Below are 27223 nucleotides of genomic sequence, written 5' to 3' on the forward strand. Positions count from 1 at the left end.
CTTCACCTCAAAGCCTAAGCAGGTTAAAACAAACACTACAGACTATTTGCCAAAAGTGCCGGATGCTGCTCTGTGTCACTGACAGGCCGGCAGAAGCACAACAGCCTGATGAACTTCACAAGAGTTTGTAATGATGAATATACATGAGAACGTCCCTACAGTTGATCGACCTCACCACCCCTCCCTTCTCTCCTCTCCAATTTTCCTATCACCTTTTATTTAGCCTAACAACATGTTTCTCATCTGCCTCCCCTCCATGCTTCCATCAGCACTCAAAGGTAGATATATTTTAAAATTTAGTCCTCTAAGGTGAAAGACTTTAGGTGAAAATTGCAGCCAGTTGTGGTTCTGAGGCTTTGCCAGAATGTAACAATCCTCTCTCCGGCCTCAGCCCAGTAACCCAGAGCCTTTTCTGGGTCTCCTCCTCCCCCTCCCCTCCCTTGTGTGTGTGTGTGTGTCCACATCCAGAGTCTTGTTACTGGGGCTTAAAACCGGCACTCTGCCTTTGTGAGCTAGCAGGATGTAGAGACAAGGCTGGGAGATATGGGTTGAAATGACAGAGAAAGGCGAAAGAGAGGGACGGGGTGAGAGCGGGAGAGAGAGAAGCTGGCAGCGAAAATGTGAAAACAGAGAGGACTTACAGCGCTTGTCGTGTCAGCTCTCATGCGAGGGGGATGATGGTGCTACATCCCCCAACACACACATAAAATTTCTGGCCCTCTTTATGACCCGATTGAGGACATGACTTTCAACAGGATGAATCAAACTGAAAGCCCGCTGAGCTGTTCAGCTCTGTTCCTGATCCTGGCAGCAGAACAGCACATTAGAGCATGTTCTTCATCAGAAAACAGCACCGCACACAGGATTACATGCACCAGTCACTGCTGCTCTGACTGACAACCGGGGAGGTAGGGGGGGGATTCTGGATGCTCTATTTAAAACAGCAGCACCCGAAAATACTAGCCACTCTGTTGCTAGTCCTGAGGCCTCAGCAGATCTGGAGCCAAGGACATCTGGAATGACTCAGAGCTGTCTATTAGAGACACAGAATATCACACAATGTGGTAATAATAACACAATGCTTTATTGATCCCTGCAGGAAAATTCTCCTTTCAATTGTACTGAGCTCCAGAGGTCAGGCTGAGCTATAGCACAGCGCCTGTGGAGCAGGTTGGGACTCAGCGCCTTGCTCAAAGATGCTTCACTGCTGGTTGGAGGCTCACCGACACGCAGGCTTAATCTGGATGATCTACCTGCTCACTACATCATCCTGCTGCCACTACCACCCTCCAGTGGCTCTGTGCTCATACATCCAAAAGCAAAATCACACTAAATCCCAAGCCCTTATCGCAAATGATGTCACAAGAAAGAGTTACATCATTTTCCAATGTGCTGATAATAACTTGCATGGCAGAAAACACAACTTTATTTTACCAGGATCACTCCGTTGAGAGAAAAAAAAAAAAAAATCTGTTTTTCAAGAGTGTCCTGGCCAAGATGGACAGCACCACATAAAATTTCAGGCAAAAACAAATCCGTTAGTCCAAAACCAACAAACATGCGAATTATACAAATCTAAAACATACCAATATACAATACACACCAATAAAATGGATCTAGTTGGAGCAAAGACAGCTTAAAGTATTCTTCCCAAAGTTCAACAGCGACTTAAAAACTCAGAGGGGAATTTTATCACACTTAAAACCTCTTGTGTTTTCTTCCAAGCACTGGAAGCAGCACTCAAAAGCCTCTTTACTAATTTCTGTACATGCATGAAACTGCTTTTTGGTAAAATAAAGATACAAAGGTATGGTGGCAACGGTCCTAAACATGCCTTTTAAATAAGGACAACCAGTGACTCTGTCCGATGTGTCCTTGCCGCCATTACGGCTGAACAGACGGACGGTCGCCTCTCTTTACTCACCTCCTGCAGAGAACAAATTACCACCATCCTTACAAGGTAGAATGTATTTCATTATCCCTTCAGGGCATGTCTGCTGGTCAAGGGCAAAAAAAAAAAGCCAGGCCTACGCATTATACACAGCGCTCACCATCACGTTTAAATTTTACTCATTCAGCAATGTACAGTGGGCACGCTCGCTGACATGCAAGGACCTACAGACACACACATACACTCACACACACACACACACATACATACCACACGTGCACACACATTCTCAACCGCATCGACCAGACTGTATTGAACGTAAACAGCATTTGAAATACGGTAACACTAGTGTCACGTATCCTGCTGTCAGAGAGAGAGAGAGTCAGAGGAAGAGGGAGGAGGGAGTGAGAGGAAGAGATGAATGATGGAGGGATTCGAGCCAATTCCATCACCTCAGGATGAATTATTAACAACTTTGAGACAGTGCCGGTGGTTATCCCACGTCCTGTAATGTTAGCAGGAACAGAGTCGCTCAAACCATGATTGCTACTTTCACTTGTCAACCTAGTTCAGTCGATTTATTCTTACAAGGCAGGAGTCCGCAAATATTAAACATCGCCCAAGAAGAAATAAGTTATTGTAAAGATTTAAAGATGATAATAAATTTATATTGAAGCTCAACTAATATACTGGCCAGCCAGTCTTGGATCATAATGGGCAGTATTGGGCAGTAATAGGCCAATATCTAAAAGAAGAGGAAAAAATATATTTGATATCATTTAAAACTAGTGTTATCATTAAGTAGTTTGTCCAACAGACTCCATTGTTTGCAATTCTTACAGCGAGTAGCGAGTGAGTTGGCAGAGCAGGATCTCACAGCTGAGCAGATGGCGGTGCGGACTGTGCTGCGAAGTTTATTGTTGAAACTGTCAAATATTAAACCTCCAGTAAACATCTTCATTACAGCTACTCATTTGGTGAGTCCTTGTTACAAATGTGTTTTATTTATTAAAGAAAAAAAAAAAAAAGAAATTGGCCAATATGTCATTACTGCGAGTTTTTTAACCATAAAATATTCTAATGTAAATACAAATATACATTTTCCCCAGTTCCCGGGAGTCATCTGTAGACCGTCAATGGCAGTGGTTTTCAAAGTGGGGTCAGGGGACTCCAGGGGTCCTTCAGGGGCTTCCAAGGGGTCTTCAGCAAAACGAGGCATTGTTTCATGTCACTATAATTAAAGTCAGTGGAAATTCTAACAATACAAAAAACACCTGAGTGATTTTTTTAATGTTATGTTTTAATTTCGCCAATTTGAATCTATTTGTTAGTGTTCAAGTATGATATTTTAACAATTCAATGCTTAACATGAACCAAAATATTTTTTCATATCAGGGTCGCGATAGGGAAAAATTAATTAGAAATGGGGGTCCAGGACTTGATGAATGTCAAGCTGGGGGTCCAGAGCATGAAACAGTTCGGTGCATGGGAGTCCTGTCCCACAGGCTCCGGCCCATTTCAGACCGCTCCTCACGCTGTGTGACACAACAATGGCCGCCGTGCCGTTCCAGCTCAGACCTCTTAGCCCAAACCTAAATATTTGTCCCTTTGCAGAACCATGACTGGAATGTTTGCTCCCTCACTGCCATTCTTTCAAACTATCGACTACTAAAAACTAAAAACCACTGAAAATAAACACTGAGTAAACACAGGTTTGCATGCACATATCCACAAGCAGACTCACACACGCACAAACACACAAATAAACACATACCACCCTACACACAGTTGATAGTAGATACTCCTTGCCAGCCTATAAACAGATACACGCGAAATGAGAGGTGTATGACATTATTAGATTACATGGATGCTACTTATGATATATATATCTTTACACTTTCAGATATAGATGTGTGTATGAATGTTTGAACACATGCTTCAAACCAAAAACAACAGTTCGTGTTTTGGTGTACCCTTGTTTGGGATGTAAACACGCATATATACGGCCTGTGTAACCTGCCATTGCGCTTCCATGAAAAGTTTCCCAATGCTCCTCTGGTATGTTGTCACCCTGCTGCCTTCTAGTTTTGGGGTCAGAGGTCACTGACACTGTAAGCACGCAAAACACGCCGTGCGAGACAAGTCATATCAGCGGGTCAGACAGGACAGGAGTTAGACCTACAATAGATAAAGAGAGGCAGGACCAAACCGAGCTGATCTGCTTTAATCTAGAGAACAGCTGCGGAAAGCTCACTGGGACAGCATTTTTATTACCAAAAATTGTGATTAAGCCATAAATTACAAAACACATGGACACAGTTTCTCTACATCATCCTTTTTTTTTTTTTTTTTTACTAATAAAACATGGGGACATGAGGATGAGATGCTTATGATTAGGACTTGGCCAGTTTGAAAATGAAACTTAATTTCTTGGCCTGGGAATCTACACAGCAGTGATTTGATTAGACAGAGTGAAAAAAAAAATAAATAAATAAAACAGGAATAAAAGCAAGAAATCAGTCGACCCCAATTAAAAACGAATGGAAGTCACGTGTCGGTAAAACCCTTAAATTACAAAAAGACGAGAGCAATTAAATCAGCGTTCAGGCAATCCGTTCAGGCATGGTAATGTTGTGGGATAACGGAGGACAGACACACTGATGATACAGTGAATTAGAGCAATGTGCCAGTGTGGTAAAAATAGTGCATGAGGATCCAAGAATATGGCTTCACTTTGTAAGTCTTTTTCCCCCCTTTTTTATTATATTATGGAAGACTCGGTGTGTGTGCATGTGTTTATGTCTGTGTGCAGATGAATGTGTGTGTATTTGCCTGTGTAAGAGTGTGTTTGCGGGTATATAGCCGCATGTGTACACTGTATGCATGTTGTGCTTCTGTAAATATCTGACTGCAGGTTACAGAGAGGAAGTTTTACGACATTTTTTAAATGTTACCTTGAACTGAATTTAGGACCGATATGACCAGTGTATGTTTGGTGTTCGGTAAAGAAGTGTATCGCACGCCTGTCAGTGTTCTGTACTAATCGGATTCGACACAGCGCTGGCGTTACATGGTGAAAAACAAGCCCTGTGGTGACAGAATTTAAGGCATTTTAATGATTTTTTACGACCTTTAATTTAGAACATTCATTTTAAAATGCGTTCAAACTTTTTAAGGACCCGCAGGCACCCGAGTATGTGTTTATCTGGAGAATGTGTGTGTGTGTGTGTGTGTGTGTATGATTCACTGTATGTTTCCACTACCCTGCGGAGTGAAACTGTAGGAAGCCGCTGTTGTTAAACGGCAGAGAGGAAGAGGGTCTGTCATTGTTAGTCACGTCTAATAGCTGTGTGACACCCTGTCCAGCTAAACGATGACATTAATATGAACCAAGCAGCCTGGGGGGATCAGAGACAGAGAGAGAACGGGCGCTTTACACAACAGGCCCGCTGAACTAAAACAACACAAATCCTGCACAGACAGCGTACGGTGAGAATCACCATTCAAAACACCGTTCAGGTTATTGATATGAAAGGCAGAGCAATGAAAAAGAGGAAAAGCTACAGTGTATGTAAAACAGAGCCATAAAGAGGAACATAATTCCTTCCTTTTCAAACAATATCGTTCAGGTGTTTCTGCTTTATTGCACACTAGAGAGCAAAGATCACAATAAAAAAAAAACATCAGTGTGTTTTTCCTTTCCTTTTTCTAAACCAGTTGTGTAGATTTATTAGTATATCTCCTTATTAGCTGCTTGACTTGCACTTTTTTTCTGTACTCATAGTCAGATGTTTATTGTTATATCTTATTTATTCATTTACTTTTTATTCTTTTATTCCGCTGCACACACACGGAGACCTGGGTAACTGTGTTTCGTTCACTCATGTTTCATGGTTGAATGACAATAAAAAAAAAGTCTGAAGTCTGAAGTCTGAAATCTACCTGCCGCTCTGTGATGAGGTGAAGTCACAGGTGGGGCTGCACAATTAATCAAAAATGTATCTAAATTGCAATATGAATAAGTGCAATAGCCAAATCGCAGCAGTTGCAATTTTTTGATAAAGTTATTTTTAATATATTTAATATAGTTCTATTTGTGTGTGTGTGTGTGTGTGCGTGCATTTTTTTTAATAGTTATATATAATAATTAAACTCCCAGTGAAGTTTATATGACAATAGCTAGACAAATGTTAATTGTTAAATAAACATTAAAAATGGCGTTTATGTGTGATGTTTATATCAGCTGGTATATCAATAGCAGAATTTTTTTATTCCCTAATAGCCGTGTTAGCGCCTAAAATCCAATATTGGTTGGGCTCAAAAAAAAATAAAATAAATAAATAAAGAAATAAAATAAAATAAAAAAATAAAAAATAACTTTCACTTTTATTCTTGAATGAGTCCAGCGGCAATGTGAGCATTATGTGCCAATTTACAGCGGCTCTTAACAGCTGTTCAAACACTCAGGTACCAGCGCACGTCAGCAAAATGCTTCTATGACTCAATGAGAGTGCAGAGAGTTTTCACTATGTGTGTGTGCGTGTGTGTGTGTGTAACGATGACCTGCTCGGGAAGGAATGCATGTGTGTGTCATCGATTCACACAGATAAATGAACAGGACAACATGAAAACACGATGACACTTGTTCGAGTCAATAACTTGGTAACTCAACAGAAATATTAGCAGCTGATAAGATCTCTACGTCTGTGTGTCTGTGGAAGTGTGAAGGTGTGTTTGTGTGTGTGAGTGAGAGCGTGTGTGTGTGTCTTGTGAGTAAGAGTGAATCAGGAAGGGAAAGCATGAAAATGAGACAAAGTAAAGACAAGGCAAGAGAGTGAGATAGATAGATCGACAGATAGACTAGACCAGGCGTTGGTGATATAATAATTGCCTTGTCACAGCAGCGAGGCGAGACATCCGGTGAAAACCCTGCTTTACGTCCCTTCTGGCGTTTTGTACAACTCACCCGTTTGCAGAGCAAGTCTGCAGAGCAGCGCCGGCATTTCTATGATCCATCTTCTAGCCATTACAAAAAAATGTAGCTGTGAATTCCTGGTGAGAAATCGCCAAGCTGTGCAACATGATAGCGGAGAGAGCGCTGAAATAGAGGGAAAAATCTGTGGGACACGTTTATTAGGAAAAGACAAAGAAAACGGTCGAAGACGAGTGAACCTGCTTGTCGCGATTCGTTCTCCTCTTTCCTCACGTCCTCCATCTCTGTCACTGTCGTTCCTCTTTCATGTGACCTCTAGCTCTCAATGTCACCCCAACCCCCCCCTTCTCTGCTCCTCCATTCCCTCTGTTTCCTTCATCCTCTGCCCCCCCCCCCACCCTGCGTTCCCAATCCCTCCTTTCCCCAGTAACCCAGAAAGGAGATGAGAGCTGATCAGTGAAGTCTCCAGCCATGATGGATGGGGAGTTTTACCAGCCTGGCTCCCTGATGGTTGACAAAAACTGCCTACATGCATACAGACACTCTCACTCACTCTCTCCCTCTCTCTCTCTCTCTCTCTCACACACACACACACACACACACACACACACACACTTAAAACATGTAAAGAGTCGATTCAGAGACTCTTAACACACAGCCCTTCACCCTCTCTGCCTGACTGCTTGAGATCGCACTCATTCACTGCTCTCCCCCGTCTTTGCACGCGTGCGCGCAAACACACACACACACACACACATACACACACACACACAGGCACACAGCTTGGTCGACAGAGCTTGGCAGTACCTCATCAGCCTGAGCCTTGGCACTGACTGCCTGCTGCGGCTAAGAGGAGAACTCAGTCTCTCCCTCAAAGGGAAGAGAGAGAGAGAGAGAGAGAGCGAGAGAGCGAGGGAGCCAGAGATGTAGCAGAGGATCTTAAATGCAGAGGATGCTCAGGGTGAAATGTGAGTAATAATGTGAGGTGGAAAAAAAAAATAGAACGACTGGCAGAGAGAAACAGACGGACAGAAAGGGAGGGAGCAATAGAGAGAGAGAAAGATGTGGGAAGTGACTCCACAAAATGCAGAGCAGGTATCTGCCAGAGTGGATTACTGCAGCAGGAATGCAGCACTGGCTGGAGGAGAGATGGAGGGAGGGAAGGAGAGAGAGAGTGAGGGAAGAAGGAAAAAAGATAACATGATGTACGAGGGGAGAGACGGGCTGCTGGGGGACCTGCTGGCACTGAGACCGTCCTGCAACTGTCAAGTCACACATTTCATGTCTGATCTTTGACTTTGACTTGATCACTGACTGTAATTTGGATAAGGGTATCGATCTAATTATAGAACAAGGTAAGAAAGAAGTTATGACGGGAAAATGTAGAGTCAGTGGTCAGGATGGGTTGTGAATGCAGGACTATTAATTCTACCTCCATCCTTTACTCCACATCAGGCATATCGTATGCTCACATGCAACTATTTGAAATTAATAATGCATGGGATTCTCATATAAATAAACGTCCATTTTGTTACTCTCTGCCAATAATATTAATAATAATAATGACTCAATCTTCATGATTTTGTTTTTACATTTGATATGATATGATTTGCTATATTTTGGATGTATTTCCTGGGAAAACTACACCGGCATGCACAAAAGATGTAGGTACAGTCTTTCTAAGAGGTTAACATGCGCAGCAATAGTCACCGAGGCTGAGCGTGCACAGAAAAGAGCGGTGCCGACGGAAAATCCATGAAAACAAACAAACAAAAAAAAAAACAACTTTACAATACTTACAAGACTGTTTGATTAGTGGTGTCTCAGTAATGCATGGCAAAAAAAACAACAAAAAACACATCAATGAGTGCTTTTTGCAAAAAAAAAAAAAAAAAAGCCAAAAAACAAACAAACAAATAAATAAAACCACAGATTTTGTAGATTAGCCCTTGCATTCCATCTTTGAGTTGGCACATGCGCGTCCCTTTCATGGTAGGCCGTACCTTTGGTCGCAGGACACTGAAACGAGCAGTATCTCATCCTGTTTTACTGTCAGGTCTTTGTAAGTTCCAGACTATCAGGATGAACATCCTGAACATCGTCTGAACCAGGATGTGAACGAGCGTCCAGAGGAGTGAACACGTGTGAACACACACGCAGAGCAACAGGCCTCCCAAACATATTGGCCTTAAATGGTTGTGAGAACAGACGGCCGAGCTGACCTGACCTCTAGACAGACAGTGACACATGTACTGTCTCTTCTGCTGCTGACTAACCTCGCATGAAGACACACAAACACACACACACACACACACACACACACACACACACACGCTGGCTGGGACATCCCTGTGTGTGTGAATATAGAATAAAGAATAAAAAAATGAATGGGTGTTTGAAGGTGTGCTGATCCAGATGATACATAATGTTTGTGTGTGTGTGTGTGTGTGTGTGTGTGTGTGTGTGTGTGTGTACCACTCTTGTTTGACCTCAGGGTACAGGGAAGGAAGCGCGGCGCCGGCTTTAGTGCCCAACAGGAAACAGGCTCACAAAGCGCATTGGAGGGGAGGAGCGGGAGGAAAGAGGAGGGGGAGAGGAAGGGAGGACACGGCGAGCAACGATGGAGAGACGAGAGGAAGAAGAGGGAGAAGAAGACGGAGAGGCAGAGAGGTGGAGGAGTGGACAAAGAGGAAGCGAAGGGAGTCGGAGAGAGGCAGGGGTGCCTGAATGCGGAACATTTCCAATAATCTGAATCGATTTCCTCCGATAGAATGGCCTGACACACACACACGCACACGCACACACACACACACACACACACACACACACACACACACACACACACACACACACACAGGAATGTGCAGATTTGCCATCATAAATAGCCATACCAGGGTATTTGCTGGTTTCAGAAAGCCAAATTTAAGACATTTAAGCCTTTTTAAACTATATCCGGAACTGAAATCAAGAAAAAAAAAAAAAAAAACAAAAAAACAAAACTAAATTAATTTGGAAAAATGTAATATTTAATTCTCAGGAGCTACAATTATATGTGTGGCAAAATAGTTGTATAAATATAAGTATTATGGTGCTACAGAGATTCCCTGGCCTACAAATCGTCTTTCCCAGAAGTAAGAAAATGGGTTTGTTTGGCACAGAGCACAAAAACGTACCATTCTCACTAAAACCATGAATCATATCACAATATGAATTAATATCTGTCAAAATAAATGCAATGTGTTTTTTTTTTTTTTTTTTTAATCACATTATTCAGCCCTGAAACAACTCTAGCTATAACATGCTAGAACTGGCAGGCTGGAGAACTTTTAATGTCTTTTAGATCAGCGTACCAAAAATAATAATAATAATTAAAAAAAAAAAAAAAAAAAAAAAAAGGCCGCAAAACAAGTTTCATAACCAAAGTGCAGGAAGGCAGGACTTACTTTTTATGGGCGCATCCTTTTGTGAGCAGCACCTTAAGCTTCTCCTCCCAGAGTCTCCATCCTGTGGTAAAAAGCACACGCACAAACAGGGCATGGGGTGAGTACTAGCAGACTCACGGTCATCATAATATCAAGACACACACTCATGCCATCTTTTCACCATTGTTATGCTTGGCCGTTGGCAGTGCCCATGCCCGCGGCCGGGCCGACAATGCTGTCACTGTAGGAGAGAGCGCTCACAGTCAAGCTACCAGGCCGAGAATGAGCTAACTGCTCAGATATGGGACGCATTCTGAGGCTTTGCAATAGCCTCATGCATGAGCAGACAAGCAGTTTTGGCTGCGACAACAGAGGGCCCTATTCAGTTCTATCTGGCTAAGACTCTGGGGAGGCATCTACACACACACACACACACACACACACAGCACACAAGCATGCACACACACACAAACACCATTATCATAATCATCATCATCACAGCCACTCTCATCTGCGTCAAAACATGTGCATGGACTCACACTTGGGCACGCACATACTCACACACTCTCTCTCTCACACACACACACACACACACGCTCACACACACACACACACACACACACACACACACACACACGCTCACACACACACACACACACACACACACACTCACACAAAGAGCAATCCAGACTTGGAGCATTCCATTACAGTAGCATTCCATATGTTTGGTTAAGCACAGAGAATCCAGATTTAAGACTGGAGTCTGGACTGAATTTACAGGAGGGGAGAGGGAAACGGAGGGAGGGGGGAGCAGCGAGGAGGAGGAGGAGGAGGAGGAGGAGGGGCGGGGCGGGAGCGGGCGGTTGGTTGCAGGAGAATGGGAACATTCCTGTGAACTATAAGCAGCAGCAACAGGAAGTTGAGAAAGATGAGGTGAAATATGGAAGTGTGGGGCGAAAGAAACCCGGCAGAAAAGTCAAATAAAAGCATCTTTTTCTATTTCTGACGGTGAGCCGGTCTCCTGCACGTCTTATCATGTTGGACATACACTCTGAGCAGGTGGAGGCTTGTGTCTTACTTCCACCATATGCACAGCTACTGATGGGATGCAGATTAGTTGTGGGGGGGGCGAAACACATGACCTTCCAGTTTCGGGACAGACTCTCTAACCAGTCTCTCTCATCTCCCCAGGTTCTGACCCTTTGTCCCATCCCCTCCTCTTGTTCCTACATATCTATTCTGTCAGGAAGGACAGAGCCCTGCTGTTCTGTACTTAGCTGCATCATGTTAGATTCATGAGGGCAGCAAGAAAACATAAACACAGATAGATTCATGCTCTGAGTACAAAACAAAGCTGATATGCCTGTTGGCCTGTACTGTTCTTTCGTTTTCACACTGTAATAAAAAAGTATAATTCTGTTGAGTAGGTGGAGTTGGCTGTACAGGCAGCTTTCCGGTGGTGTACCCGAAGCGTTCAACTTGCACACTGTGAGCTTCGATAGATACGCATATTAAAAAAGGAAAAAAGGAAAAGAAGCTATTTTCCATATCTAGTCTGAAATATTCTTTAAGATCCTTCCAAAAGACGCCAAATACCCTCATGAACAGTCCAGTGACCACATGTTTGTGTGTGTGTTTGTATGTGTTTGGGGGGGATCGGAGCTATTCACTCAGACTGTTAGCTTTAACCAGCGACCGAATGAAACTGAAAACAGCTGTCTCGCTCTCATCCCCGCGCTTCCTCTCTCTGTAATTTGCCCCACGCACACGACATGTCAAGTTGGGATTCATCATTACTCAGCAGAACAAACTGAAACAGCGAGAGCTGGCGCTTCCCACCTTCCCACGGTCAGTCTCAGTCCCTGACCAGCCAGCTGTCAGCTATGTAACACACTCATGGGATGTGTCATTTCCAACACATTGCACATAGGACTGGGTTATATATCGATAGTATATCATTATGACGATATCACACTATGTAGCCTATCACATGAGATTTTGGATATTGTAATATCATGATCTGGCAAGAGTGTTGTCTTTTCCTGGTTTTAAAATCTTAATTACAGTAAAGGCACAATAGACTGCTGTAGGTGTGCTATCATTAACCTCTACCTGTACCATACAGATCACAAAATACATGTCTAAGCTCAACTGCTTCATAGACAAATTCAAATATCTCAATATGTATATATTATATGTAACAGTCTAATAAGAAAATGGCAACCCCTCACTGAAATACAGTCTTTGAAACCAGCAAAAGACAACACTTACTTCATTAGCACTATATTGCAATTCTCAAAATCCCAGATAATATTTAGTTTCGTACCATGATATCTCTGTATTTTATGGATATTTTATATCACCCAGCCCCACTTCATGGTATGTTGTTTTATTTCAGTGTTGAGCAAAACTATATAAATTATCAACTCTTCTTTTTTCATGCACAGTGATATGCATACAGTAGTCTACTGTCTATACAAAACTTGAATCTGACTGAATCATTTTTAATGAAAACAGCAGGGAACTTTTCATACTTGTAAAGAGATTAAGACTCAGAAAACTGATATAATATAAAAAGCCACTAAGTGCAGTTATGCCATTTTGCACCAAATTTAATTTAGGGTTGTCACTTGAGACTTTATCTCGGGTTTATCTGCACTGCACAAAATGTGAGGCCATGATGTCCATGCACCATCTGTGTCAGCGTGTGCTGTGCTTCCTTGTCGACGTGTGTCTGCGCCAGCGCCACCGAGATAAATCCTATTTATCTTTTATTTATTGTACTTGGCAAATTTTACTCTCAATGGCATGTTCAGCCGGCGTGTTGCTATATGATTTAGCTCAAACGAGATGTGCTGGAAGTCACGTCATTTTGAGCAGAGCAGAATCCCCTGCCGCAAGGGGCCTGCCTCCTTTTTCATGCTATATAAACATTTTATCGTGTAATGTTTGACTTTGAGTACGGCTCTATCGCACATATAATGGAAAGCTGCTGATAAGGTATCAGAGTGTATGTTTTGGAGCACTTAGGCCTACTCTCTCCAAAAAACATTTCTCAAACACAAAACCACACTGTCACAAACACACACACACACACACACACACACACACACAAACTTGCACAGTCCAATCTGGCCTGGTGCCTTGACAAAGATTATAGCCTAACGTACTCCAACATACATTGGCCTGACTGGTACCAAGAGCACAAAGAAACACTGCAGCTGCCATCCGGGTAGAAACAGGCTCTCATACATCTTTCATATTAATTTTGGAATAAACGTCGACATCATCATACACCTTTAACTTAGCTGTTTTTAGCTGCCAGTCTTGCCACACAGATAAAAAGGGCTGCATAGATGACGTTACATCCATGAATGCTCCTGTGGCAAAGTAACTCTGTATGTGTCCATTAATCAGTGTGAATAGAGAGGTTTCACAGCAAAATGGACACATTCAAACAGAGCGTGGGGAAAAAGATCATCGGAAAGACAGAGAGGGAACCACGTCGAGTAAAACAAGAGGGGAAATGAGGGAGAACGAAAGAAGGGGGAAGAGAGAGATCATGTTCAATTTCCTCGACTGGGGAACATTTCAAGGCCTGAAACTTCATCCTGGGCTCCTCTAGCCAGGCGGGCCTCGTTTGCATGGGAGCCCATTTCCTGTGAGTGATTAGCAGAAGGGATAGCGTGTGTGTGTGTGTGTTGTGTGGTGTATGTGTGTGTGTGTGTGTGTGTTGGGGGTTGCAGTTCAGAGAGGTCTGGGGTTGTTTTGTCTGCTAGGGGAGGAAAGGAATGCCCAAATCAAACACAGTGAACAGGATGCCTAGAGAGAGAGAGATAGAGAGAGAGTGGGGTGAGAGAGGGACAGAGAAGATAGAGACAGAGAGCACAGATCTAGAAAGAGGTAGACAGAAGGAGCTAACAAAAGAGCGAGGGAGGGAGGGAGGGAGGGAGGGAGGGAGGGAGAGAACACGAGAACAGAATAACGCGAGGGATTGATTTTTCATTTGCTGCCACTTAAGACTGTGAACAGCATTCCTTCTGCTGGTATTTGCATTCCAGCGAAGAGGCAAGGTGGAGTAAGAATGCCGTCTTGACGCTGACAAGCTGTCAAGATGGAAAACCATCACATCTCCTTAACTCCACCTTGAACCTGCAGAACTTGTTCTGATATCTAATGTCTTTCCAGCCCTGCAGTCGTCCCTGTTCCACACATGACAGCTGATGCTTTTTGCTCACTGCCGTACCATTCAGAGAGGTGGATTACCGGGCATAATCTTTGTAGTGAGCTGCACAATATTATTTATTTGTACAACAACAGCAACATAACGACTGGCAAGGTGATTTATGTTGCAGATTACCATTGTCAGCTTGCCTTTATAATACCACGACCTCTATTCAAGACAAAGCACAACAACACAGGAATCTATTTGCAAGTAAAGCAGGCAAAAACCTAGCAAAATAATTAGCACCTGAAAAGTCTTTCAAAGGCTCAATCCATAATCCAAAGGTTGGTAACAAGCAGGCAGGCCTGCCAGAAAAGCCTAAAACATGGGATCTGGAGGCATTTTTAACATTCCCAACTGATTCTCAGTTAACTGACTAAGGGATCTTGATATATGGGCCTGGTTTGTTTTGATCTACTCCAAATGCTGTTTGTTTATCTTTGCATCAATTGTAGTAGGTCGGCATTTTCAACTATGATAGGTGAAAGTCCCATAAACCGTAATAAACATGATAAAAACTAGGGTCATTTCCTCTTTCTTGCCGCCCCACCAGTGAGGTCAAAGTGCAGAGTCAGCCAGTATGAATTCACTGTTGAAGACTTTATCTGCATCTCCTAATCTTCACAAATGTCTTTAAACATAGATTAAATACCTGTAATAAATAAATAAATAAATACTCTAAATACTCCACATTGAATCACCAGGCCTCTCTTTCCCTGGCTGTCTCAAAGTTCAGTTTCCAAACACTTCCTTGTGTTGTGTGCGAGGCGAACCCTGCCCATGCAGGAGGGAGCCATTCCTTGACTGGCAGAGCAGAATTGATAGGCTGCTATTGTTTCCTTTTAAGGTCAATTGTGCCTCGAATGCTTGGCATGGCTGGGTGTGCAGATGCAGCTGGCTGGCAGGAGAGATAAAACACTGATTTAATGGCATTCTTCTCCCCAGTCCACACCTAGCGAGAGAGAAAAAGAGGGTGAGAGAGAGAGATAGAAAGAGTGAGGATGATAGGGCGGGAGACAGAGCAAGAGATGGCATAAGGACATGGGTGGAAATGAGTGCAAAAAGAGTAAAAGGAAAAACATGCGAATTGGGGAGAAGATGGAAAAGCCATGGAGGGAGAGAGAGCGAGAAAGAGAGAGAGAGGAGAAAGAGAGACAGAGAGAGACAAAGAGACAGATGAGATAAGGGCATGGGTTAAATGAGTAAGAAGAGGGACAGATTTTTAAAAAATGGAGAAAACGAGCGGGGTAAAGACAACACAGCGTTGGTCCAAGTGGGTGGGCAAAAAAAAAAAAAATCGCGCTTGGCTGCGGGCATCAGGCCTTGCTGTACCATTGCTTGACCAGGCAGCCAAAACACATCACCACATCTGGTAGGCCTGTTTGTCAAAGCCACAAGGAGTGAAAAAATGTCCGCACACACACACACACACACACACACACACTGAGACCCTAACTTCTCACAAGAGGGACAATCTGAGAACTCTGAGGAAAGCAAGTCACCACAGTCAATAAGCACAAAGTCAAATATCATGATACCCTGGGCCAAGCATCTCAATATTGATATGGCAGCAATACTGCAGGGATGACTACTGGTTCTTACCTAAGAAGTAATTTACACACAAGAGATTTTTGATAAACACTCATTAGTAATGTGGATATGATGGCCAAGTAGGTAGAGGCAAATAACAGAACAGCTGCAACAGTCTAATAAATTCACAAAATTGCATCGCTTTGTCATATCCAGAAGCCCACACAATATCTAGTCTCGTAATATGATCTTTATGTAATTAGGGATGGAATGAGATGTTTTATTATCTTCCCAGCCATAACAGCCAATACTGATAATGATACACAGGTGAACTTTTGTAAGAGCGAGAACACAAATGCATGTGCCAAACAAGTCAGGTTTTTCAGACAGACCTGTGAGAAGCGTTTTAAACCACAAAAGACCATGTTAATTTTGTTCTGATGCTCATTTGACATAGGTTTCAATGACACGCAAATGCCAAATTTGATAATCAGACAAATATCGGCAGTAAATGTACTTTTATGGTACTGATATGGCCTTTTAAAGCTGATACAGATCGCTCTGTCCTGTATAAAGACATGAGCAGGCACTGTCGGGGCGTAGCTGAGCGGTTCTGATCTGACCGGCGGCCGAAAGAGTTTGTTTCCCGTCAATCACGAATCCTGTCGAAGCATCTCTGAGCAAGACACTGAACCCACTCACTGTGAGCTGGTCTGAATAAGCCAGACGTGCCAGCAAGACGTCTCAAATGTACTGTCTACATGTTCCGCTGAAGGGGGGAGGGAGAGAGAGAGAGGCAGCTCGGACAGCCAGACCGGCTTAGCCTAACAAATAAACCCAGACGAAGAGAGAAAGAGAGGGTTGAAGGCTGAAAGTTGGATCATAAAATATGCCTGGTATCCCACAATATTCCACAGTGCACAAATGAGCCACTCAGGGACTTGGGAGTGTTATGGGATTCCTGTGGGGCTCCTATGTCTGAACACACACACACAAAGACACACACACCTCAGCTGAGGGTGAGCCAGACATTCCACGCCGTACAAGAGGGAAGCGTCTTATCCGATGATGAGTGCACGCTGACCAATAAAACAATCACAACTGACGCGCTAAATCACCCTCGGTGGAGTCATGGAAAAAACATCCAGAACCATCTTGTTTACTATAAATATCAACCTCTGGGTCAAATGGAGCCTCTTATAAAACAAGCACTAACAGTTGGCCAAATGTTAGTTGACTTTGCCACAAAGTGAGGCTATTATGGGCACGGAGAAAGAGGAGGAAGGAAAAGGGGGGCGAAGACGCAGAGGACAGATGAAGGGCCCAGTAGAGGGGTGCTGAGGACTCGCTCACGGTCTCTGTGTAACTGTGCATGTGTGTTTGCTTCTGTTTAAGCAAATGGAGAGAGTACGGCGCTTCAGCAACCACTACTTATCACTGTGTGCAGTCAAATTCATATAGGTTAATATGAGATCAGCGCTGGAACAATTTGTCGACAGAATACTGGGGACTTAATGATTAAATGGGGGAAAAAACAATCAAGAATGAAAACAATCATTAGCTGCAGCCCTATATAAGATGTTCTTTGAACTCAGACTGAGCTCCACATTAACTTCACTACCCGCCTGCCAGCCTAAAGGAACTTTCCACTGCAGGATCAATGTAGCACTGCTATTACATATATATTTACACTACTTCTACTACATTAGCACTACCAGTGCAACCAGTACAACTACTTCTAATACTTAAGACATTAGACTAGGCAACTCTACACTTGGACATGAATGGGTTTCATCCATTTAATTTTTCTATTCCTCTACAAGTTGAGGTTTGGCAATCCCAACTATTTTTATGGGCTAATTTTGCTTGTGTTTTGCTGCTATGCTTCGCATGGTTGGGACAGCTAGCATGAGAAAGAGCTCCAAAAGCAACGTTGGCGCAGGGGGAAGCCAACCCAACCCTCTCGTTACAACGGCTGCCCTTTACAAAAGGCAATGCTGATGGATCTCAGAGATCCCCTCCAACATAAAAACCAAAGCAGAGAGAGAGAAAAAGAAAGAGAGAGAGAGAGAGAGAGAGAGAGAGAGAGAGAGAGAGAGAAAGGGAGAGAGACAAGAGGGGAAGCAGAGAGGCCGAAAATAGCTTGGCTAGTGGGGTCTGCATGCATCAGCACCACAATGATGAAAGCTACTATAACCAGACATGCTAATGCACGGATGGATGGATGAACAGAGGGAGGCATGCCTCTGGGAAAGATGAAAAACATCTAACCAATTAAGTTAGCAACAAGGGTGAGACAGACGAGACAGAAATTACTGTGATTTAAATGGAGTGTGAAAAAGTTGGAAGCAAAGTGCAAAAAAGGGCAAAAATCAACAAAGATTACTTCTGACAAGATGATGGTTTATTAGATTTAGGGAACACTTGCGGAGTTGTCTGCGAAGAAAATGAGAAAAAGGCGCAGGAAACATAAAGTCAGCAGTAAGGAGCAGGAGTAAAGAAGACAAAACAGCAGAGGACGGGGGAAGAAAAAGAAGAAGGGGGAAGCGAGGAGAAGCCAGGTTGCTATGGCGTCCGAACATTCCTCTCTCTGAGAACATGTATATTTTCTGATCACAAGAAAATAATCTGCAGGAGGAATTTTATTTTGAGAGCCGCCCGGTAGATCCCAGGCTTAGAACAGGTCGGAATGGAGAGAGAGAGAGAGAGTGTGTGTGTGTGTACATCCAACCATCCAACATACACTTGAAGAGGAGACACAGGAATAAAAGCCCTTTCAAGCTTATCACCCCAGTCATTTGCCCAATATATGCCACCTTTGAGGATGTTGACACAGGTGTCTTGCTAGTTCAAAGTCCATCATTCTCTTCTCTTGCTCCTCTACTTCTTAGTTTGCTCCTCTTTCCATCTGCCTCCTTTTGGCTGAGGCAAAGAGAGAGAGAGACTTGTTACTGGTGTGCGCTTGGTTACCATGACAAGGAAATTAAGTAACCCCTCTACCCAGCACCTGCCAACACTCACACCCACAAAGATCCCATGGCTAGACATAAGAGCACATGTCACCTCCCAGCAAGAGGGAAGGGGTAATCTCTCTAAGTCAGCGACAGGAGCAAGGAGCAAAAACGGAGGGATAAAACCAGGAAATGGGCCTGTGGGCGTCTACAGGCGCAGGGCAGGGTGTTTGCGAGACGCCCAGATCCTTTCCGCTTTCATCTTTCTTCTTCCTTGCGCTCTCTCAATGAAAAGAACGGATAAATCACCGTTCGCTGTCATTATAAAAGTCATGTTTTACAGGTTGCCTGCTGCTTCTCCCTCTGTCGTTCCCACTGAGCATTTTTACACTCAGCCATCTTTCACTTGGCCTTCCTCTCTCTCTCTCTCTCTCTTTCTCTCTAGTTCAGAACAGTCTCGCTGATAGAGCAATTGAATACACAAACAGCCAGTGGGACACAAGTTAAAAGGGTGCAAGAGGGGGACAACACACACATCAAGTTTATCTCTATTAATCCAATCATCTTTCATGAATATTTAAACAGTAAAGGATTTCCAAGGAGGCAAAACAGAAGAAAAATAAGGAACCATTTTTGAAGCAGCAAAATGATGATTTATAAATCAACTGAGAAGATGAAAATGTGTAAATAAGCTGTGCTTCAGAAAAGTAAACATGGCGTTAAAATACTTTGACTTGTCTTAAAATGGGACTGAGACAGACCCACTCTTCCACAGGGAGAATGATTTATTGGTAAGAATTACTTAACGGTTGGGAATTTTGTTTTTAAGGAAGTTTTTGGAATAATTTTAAGGCAGAAAAAGAGACACCTCCAAGTCCCCCGCCACTGCGCACAAAAATACTGACCGAAAAACACACGAGACAGACAGACACACACACACCCACACAGAGTGGATACTGTCTCCCTGGGCCTCACCCAAAAACCACTTGTCAGGACCCAAGGAATCCATCAGAAAGGATTATTATTCAACACTTATCACAGTTCAGTGTGTGTGTGTGTGTTTGAGTCTGCGCATGTATGAAATGTCTGGCAGCAAAAACAACTCATACGTCTCAAGCCGGAATTTGCCATTTCCAACATGATACGCTCTAGGTTTAGGTTTCAGAGATAAAGAATGAAGTCTGGCAGCTCGGACCAGACAATACCCTCCATGCTCCGCTCCAACCGGACCCTCAGGGCCGCCTCGAGACCTCTGGATGAACTCGGCCTCTATCGAGCCCTGGACTGGTAGGGCCAGACTGAACTCCCGCCAACCACTGTCACGTCAGTCAGTAGCCATCTGCCTGCAAATAACAGACTGAAGCATCATAAATGCTAGGGGAGAGAAGGAGAGGGTTGGGAGCATTTGTTGAACTATAATGCCACGGAAGAGAGCTTGAAAGAGACATATTGCGGAGCTCGGTATATAAACACTCATTAAATTCTAGTAATGGTACCCAAGGCATACAAACCCTGCTGCTGGCTAAAGGACTTTCCTTCAACATTTAGCCTTTTATGGGCATTATTACGCTGATACACTTGGTGGGGGGCTTGACATCTGTATTATCTGTGTGTGTGAGTAGGTGGCAAGTGGTGTTGTTTTTATGCCTTATGGCCTCCTGGGCAGCAGTTCTCTTGGCTTGGCGAATCCAAATAAAGACGAGAAAAAGACTCATCTATCAAAACAAGTTAGTCTGCACTGTCTTCCGCTGGCAGCATCATGAGACCGGCCTGTTGTGGACAGATCTGGCAGGAGGCAGAGTGTGATGTTCGCAGGGAACTCGGTCCACCTTCCATCCCCTCCCCTCACTCCTTCGCTCATGTCTGACTGGCCGGCCGAATCTCGAGGAAGAAGAATGCACCTTGAACCAGACTGGAATGGCTCCTGAAATATGCCAAATATGCCCTGCTTCCCCCCTCTTTCCTTAAAGACATAGACTTGCTATATAGCCCACCCTTCCCTCCCTTCCAGCCCCCAAAACCCACGGCATTCCTGTGTTCATATACATGCTTGCAATCACAGATCACACACACACACACACCCATACACACACACAGAAAATGTTAAGGACATTAATAACACAAGTTTCCACCCAGCTGACCCAGACATGCCTTTTAAGGGTAAGCGGTTCAGATTTCTCTTTTCATTAACTTCCAAAAATACCCCTGGACCAAGTTGGGGGGAGGAGAATGAGAGGAAGGGGGGACTCCTCTTAAGTGAGGCGAGAAAGAGGGGGTGAGAAACACACAGAGAGAAAGAGAGAGGGGGAGAGAGAGAGAGAAGATAACAATCATAAGGAGTGAAGCTGTTCTGGAGATAGTGGCCTGCTGAGGAGATTCAACAACACCTAAAAAAAAACGTGGCGGAGGAATTTACAAGAAATGTCTTTTAACTTTAACTCTTCCCCGTTAAAAAAACCTCCCAGTCCCTCCCTCCTTTGCTCCCCCTCTCTCTGTCTTGCTGTGCCTCCTACATGCTTTTGAAGTCGTTTTCCCTGGCACTTTTTTCCTCTTGTCTTCCAGGTCAAGGTAGCCATTTTTTGGGAGAGGGAACCCGTACAGTGTAGGAACAAAACAGGCACTGGGGGACCTTCTGTAAAACAACTTGCTGGAGGCTGAAAGTCCAACAGAAACCTAAAACCCAAACAGGAACCAGTCTGACTAAAAATACAAGAGGAAACAAACTATTTCAGGTCAGCTAGAAAGCATATAAAACACACACAGTAGCAGTTTGACCCACATACTAGTTGATGCGGTCCAAACTCCAGCCATGTGGGGCAGCTGGGGGGAGGAAGGCCTGGCTGATTAAACATTAGAGGACTTATCACCTGCAGCTATCAGCACATACCTACCAGCCACAAACATATTCTTGGCAGTAAGGTTGTGGTAATTAAATTGACGCTTGGCGGGGGAGTGCAAGAAACTGACAGCGATACAAAGATAGAAGAGAGAGACACAATTCCCCTGAATTAACTCACAACCTGTAGAAAATACACAGAGCCATCACAAGCACAGGTTATCAACGTTGCTTATGGGAGCACAAGGGTGAGAAAGAAACAGGCAGAGAGAGAGACTGTGAGTCTTTAAAGGATGACTCACGTGAGAAATTGTGCCCAGAAACGTCTGAAGACTAAACTAGGGCGGCTGTGCAGCGGGGAGCTTCCACCAGCTCTACCTTCTAACTCAAAACTCCAAAGTATGGAACCCACCGGAATCAGTGGCAACACTGGAAAAATATCAAGCAAGTGACTCATCAACCAACAAGACCACAAAAAAAATAAATTACATTCTGGTGAGGCATCAGCAGACACAAAACGCTAACTATGTGTCTGTCTGCTCCCTTGTGATAAGGAAATGGTGGACGGTTGGGAAGCTCAAATGAAGACCAGATGATGAGAGAGAGGGTTTTTTTTTTCCTCCCCAGTCTTACATGCCATACTTGGAGAGCCTTCACATGGTGAACAGCAGGGTAGCTGACTGGTTTTGGGAGCTGTTGGGGCGCAATGGGTGTCCATAAATTAGAATTCCTGAAATATGGGGCTAGCAGGCTGTTTGGACGTCTGATACGGGACAGCATTACAACCTGTGGATAATTCTTGAGGAACAGCGGCGCACTGAATACATCTGTTTAGAGTCAACACAATTTAGTGTGTCCTCGGACTGTTTTTTTTTTTTTTTAACTTAGAAATATGACCAGCAATGCATTTCTTGTCCACTTTCTATTGATGTTTGGGTTAACATAAGGTGGAGCTACTGCAGACCAGAGCATAGTTTTCACACATGGCTTGGGCGAGGTTTTTAGGTTTCAAACATATCAGTCAACATAGGTTACCAAGCCTAAGGTAAATTTAGCAACTGAGGGCTCATATATGCTGTCATGCTATCCTCTTGGCTTGCTAACCAACAGCCTGTCAGCCTCGTGGGCATGCAGCAGATTTACAAGTATAAATGGGAATGCGCAAATACAGCCTTCAATTGAGCTGTGAGGTTTTCTTCATAATTATAAAGGAAACACAATGTCTGTCTGCCAAGCTCGCTAACATTAAGGGCTAGCAGGCCTGTTGCACATAATACAAGGAAGTGGAAATGTGTCACTCCGAATACCCAGGGGGACTGGAGGAGAGGATTCCTGCCTGGAAGTTGAGTCAATAGTTTAACAATATACTTTTTTTTTTGTTTTTTCTTTTTCAAGCTTGATCTTTACGAGCAAGATGAGGCAGCGCTTTCGTCAGGAGTTTATCGAGAGAATTTATCGAATATCAAATTTAGACTGTGCCTCTGACCGATTTTAAGTTATTCATGATGTAACGGCCCAATTTGCTAAAACAAATCCAATTTTATAATCACCTGCACACATGACATTCTGCTGCTCTCCACTAAGTGTATTTACACTGTGCTTCAACAGTTTGGTAACACCTCAGCGACTGAATAAAATTCTGCACAGGCCAGTAAACATGACAAGTGAGAGCTGCACAACATCGTGAAGCTTGTGAGCTGCAGTACGCATACAGTATGTGCCCTCATAAACACAAGGATTTCAGAGATTACAAACGTCCATGTTGTAGAATGGGTGAACACAGATGTTAATGCGTAGGATGTGATCAATTTCAACAAAAAGAAAGAATTTAAAATGTTTTCTTGATTATGCAAAAGTGCCATTTTTTTTAAAATCTACTTTTCTATAAAACAAAAATAATACACATTGGTTGATACTGGTCAAACTGTTTCTAATGCAACTTCATTTCTTTGAGGAACTTTCTGTGATGTATCAGTATGAGACAGAATACAGCAAATTACACTGCTGGTCCCTAGACTTAATGAAATCATGTTTTTTAAACAAGCTGAATTGAATTGGAAACAAATCCACTCCTTTTAAGAAATATATCATATTAAAGCCTCTATACTTGACTTAAAGACATGTCAAGATAGCTATTTCTTGCAGGTATACAGTCACGTGGACATATTGCCTCCATCGGAGCAAGATCTCCGTGATGAAGCGCCCGGTCCCCACAGTCACCTGCAGCACAGCGGAGATGTGAGGCCTCGATGGACGACCACGTCAGCACAGGACAGGGAGCCCACCAGAGGAGCCGGTAATGAGGGGGCCGACTGGCACGCTTTGGGGGACTAACGAGGGGGGCTTCAAACAAGCTAGGATCACATCTTACTCACACACAGAAATCAGTTTGAGCAGAATCAGCTCTTGCCTTCATGTGGAATTCTTGAATAGCGGGAAAATATATCTGTTGGAATGGAGTGTTTATGTTTGTGTGTGTGTGTGTGTGTGTTAATGAGGGGCTGAACAGGTGTGTGAACAATCAGGTCTGAGGTGTTGCTCAGGCTTCGCGTTGAGTGACTGACACTCTCACCCTCTAGCATCTGATGACAGATGTACATGGATGGGAACAGTACAGAGCAAAAGTGCTTTGGCACACACACATCACACATCCAAGACATACACACACAAAGAGTTCAAGTAGTTTGAACTCCAGCTGAAATCACAGAGCCCTGCCCTGTCACTGGCCCACCGCTGATAAAGAAAGCTGGCACAAAGGACAGGCAGGAAGAGAGGAGAGGAGGGGAGAGGGGAGGAGGAGAGGGAGGAAGAAAGGAATGTGTAGAGAAAAGAGGAAAAATGAGAGGAGGCGACAGGGAGAGGAAGAGAGGGTAGGAAGGCTGTGGAGGGGAAACCGTCCCACAGTTAGAGTGGACACGTAGCACCAGAGGGAAAAACACCCACATGTAAACACACACACACACACACACACACACACACACACAGGCATCTTTATAGCATTAAGCCATCCTCCTGTTAGTCGGCAGCACAGACAGACAGACAGACAGCGAGTCCAGCTGGCCTGCGTATTGTCAACAGCAGCCTCTGTCCCGGATACTGAACCGATTATTACATTATCACAACACACACACACACACACACACACACACACACACACACACACACACACACACAGGCTGTGTGTGGGCTGTAAAACAAGCATTGAAAAATGATGATTCATCTGCACTATTTCAAGGACGTCCCCTTTTTTATGATCACTGCAACATCATCCCGGGTCCTGTGTGTGCATCCTCCGCTGGTCTATTCCTGGCTGTGAGGGTTAACAAGGCTAAAAGTGAAAGCCTCTCACTAATAATAAGCAGGCCCTTCCTCACCATGAAGGCCTAACTCTATCTGAACTATCCATTACAGCTTAATAGGATATACAGGTTATACTGTACATGAGATGCATCTGCTCATGTAGTCGCCAACTTTCCTCTTCCTGTTTATTCCTATAGGGACATGTGAGATGCAGTACAATTTTATCCTGTCTATCTTTCCCTGTGTAAAAGGCGCACATATATTACAGGCATGTGTATTGATATTTAGAGCTATATGATGTCTTCTTTCTTTATGATTCCTGTTATCTGTGTATTTTCATTAGAATTTACTGTAGTTAGGTGATTCAAATGTTCCAGGGGTGTGCCTCCATCCACTTTGGCAATAACAATATTCATCCTACAAGCCTAATTTCACGAACTTATAACACATTTTAAATTGTCCATGTAATTCCACACTGATGTGATCCCACTGCCCTAATAGCAGTGGCATTGTGTATAAACCTTGATGTGCGGAGTGGCAGTAATACTACCACGGTCAGGCCGGGTCTGACGTGCCCAGTGGTCTGATTCTCCCAGGCAGAAAACCTCAATATTTTAATTTAATCCCCAGAGCAGTCATTTAGCCACTCTGTAATCCCCAGGTCCAGTGCTTAGTCTGATAATTACCCTTATTGGACACCCATAATGATTAGTTTTTGGTTTCACCAAAAGCAGTACAGGCAGTTTCATAGGGCGGTCGCGGCGTTCTGCGGAGTGGAAAACCAATCTTGCGTGGTATAGCCCAGGTCGTAAAAGAAGAGAAGGGGTATGATTATTACTTAGCATGGCAGGCGACAAGTCCTGGACGGGCTGTAGTGCAAACTCTGTCTTTGCCTGACTTTCACTCCCTGGCAATAAGGTCGCTGTAAGGATTGCAAAGTTCACTGGTGTTGATGGCAACACTCCTACTGTGTCAACAGCGAGGAACATCTTTGGACTGAGGAGTCGTGTTCAGCCGTAAGGGCACAAGGTCAAACAGGACATCCTCAGGGGACTCTTCCTACTGAGAGCCGATGAAACCCAACCAAACCTGAACCTAAACCCACTGAGAGAGAGAATGCATGGATCAAGCTGTGATCACATACAAACCAGCTGACAGGGAAAAACCCAGACTTCTCATTCCTCACTCTGCTGTTACTTTCATTTGATTTTTCCCCTTTGCATTTCTCCTTGACAGCATATTACTGAGCTGCAAAGAGGCAATTTATGGAAAAGAACATTCCCACTACATGCAGTATAACATTCCTCCAGAGAAAAGCCTTTTAAACACGGCTGTGCCCATCTGCCTCCATGACAACCTGACTTGCTAGTACTTGTGCTGCCTCCATGACGAGACATGGCTGTGTCTGCAGCGGAGTGGCAGCCGAGCTGGTAGCTGGTATAAAGTACAGCTGGCTGAGAAGCTCAGAAGCCTTACTGGAAAGTCATCAGTGATTTTTTTTTTTTTTTTTTTTTTTTTTTTTTGCCTCCTTCATGTCTGAAACAGGTCAAGGCAGGTTTCCCTACACCTCCCTCCCTCCACTGCTCTTTACGAGCCCCACCTGGCAGATTAGTATTCCACCACTGCCATGCTAACACACACACACACACACACACACACACACACACACACACACACACACACACACACACATCTATGTTACCATTCTACTGAGAACACACAGGCCCCATATTGTTCAGACTTCAGGGGAATACAACCTTGTTTTCACATGTATGTGCACAACATAAGAGTGCTCTATGCAGCGCAAAACACCTCATAACACGTGTACACAAGTAAACAAACACACACACATACACACACACACACACAAACACAGCCCCATGACCACAGAAACATGTGTGCAGCCTATTCATCATCACAAGCTGAGTTAGAGCCTCTTCCAGTGGCTGTCAACATGCTCAACTGGTAGTGAACTCATTCAAAACTGTCCAGCATCAAAACCTGTATACAAGAGGTGTTCACTTTCCCTCTGTAATGCAAAATCATTGTCATATTCATCACGGGTCCATCTTTATCCCTGCCTGAATAAGTGCTATATTCCAATAGTGTGTACAGACTAGTTTGAGGTGGTTTAT

The 27223-nt window shown here is 43.8% G+C and overlaps 1 protein-coding gene across 1 annotated transcript in view; it reads right to left on the reverse strand.

Moving 5' to 3' along the window:
• luzp1 (leucine zipper protein 1) overlaps window positions 1-27223 on the reverse strand; it is a 51565-nt gene that overhangs the window by 23135 nt on the left and 1207 nt on the right. Inside the window, exon 2 of the mRNA XM_030044437.1 lies at window positions 10268-10328. The gene's annotated coding sequence lies outside the window, so the exon portion shown is untranslated. The remainder of the gene's footprint in view (window positions 1-10267; window positions 10329-27223) is intronic.

This window comes from Myripristis murdjan, chromosome 22 (assembly GCF_902150065.1).
Source record: "Myripristis murdjan chromosome 22, fMyrMur1.1, whole genome shotgun sequence".
NCBI classification, from domain to species: domain Eukaryota; kingdom Metazoa; phylum Chordata; class Actinopteri; order Holocentriformes; family Holocentridae; genus Myripristis; species Myripristis murdjan.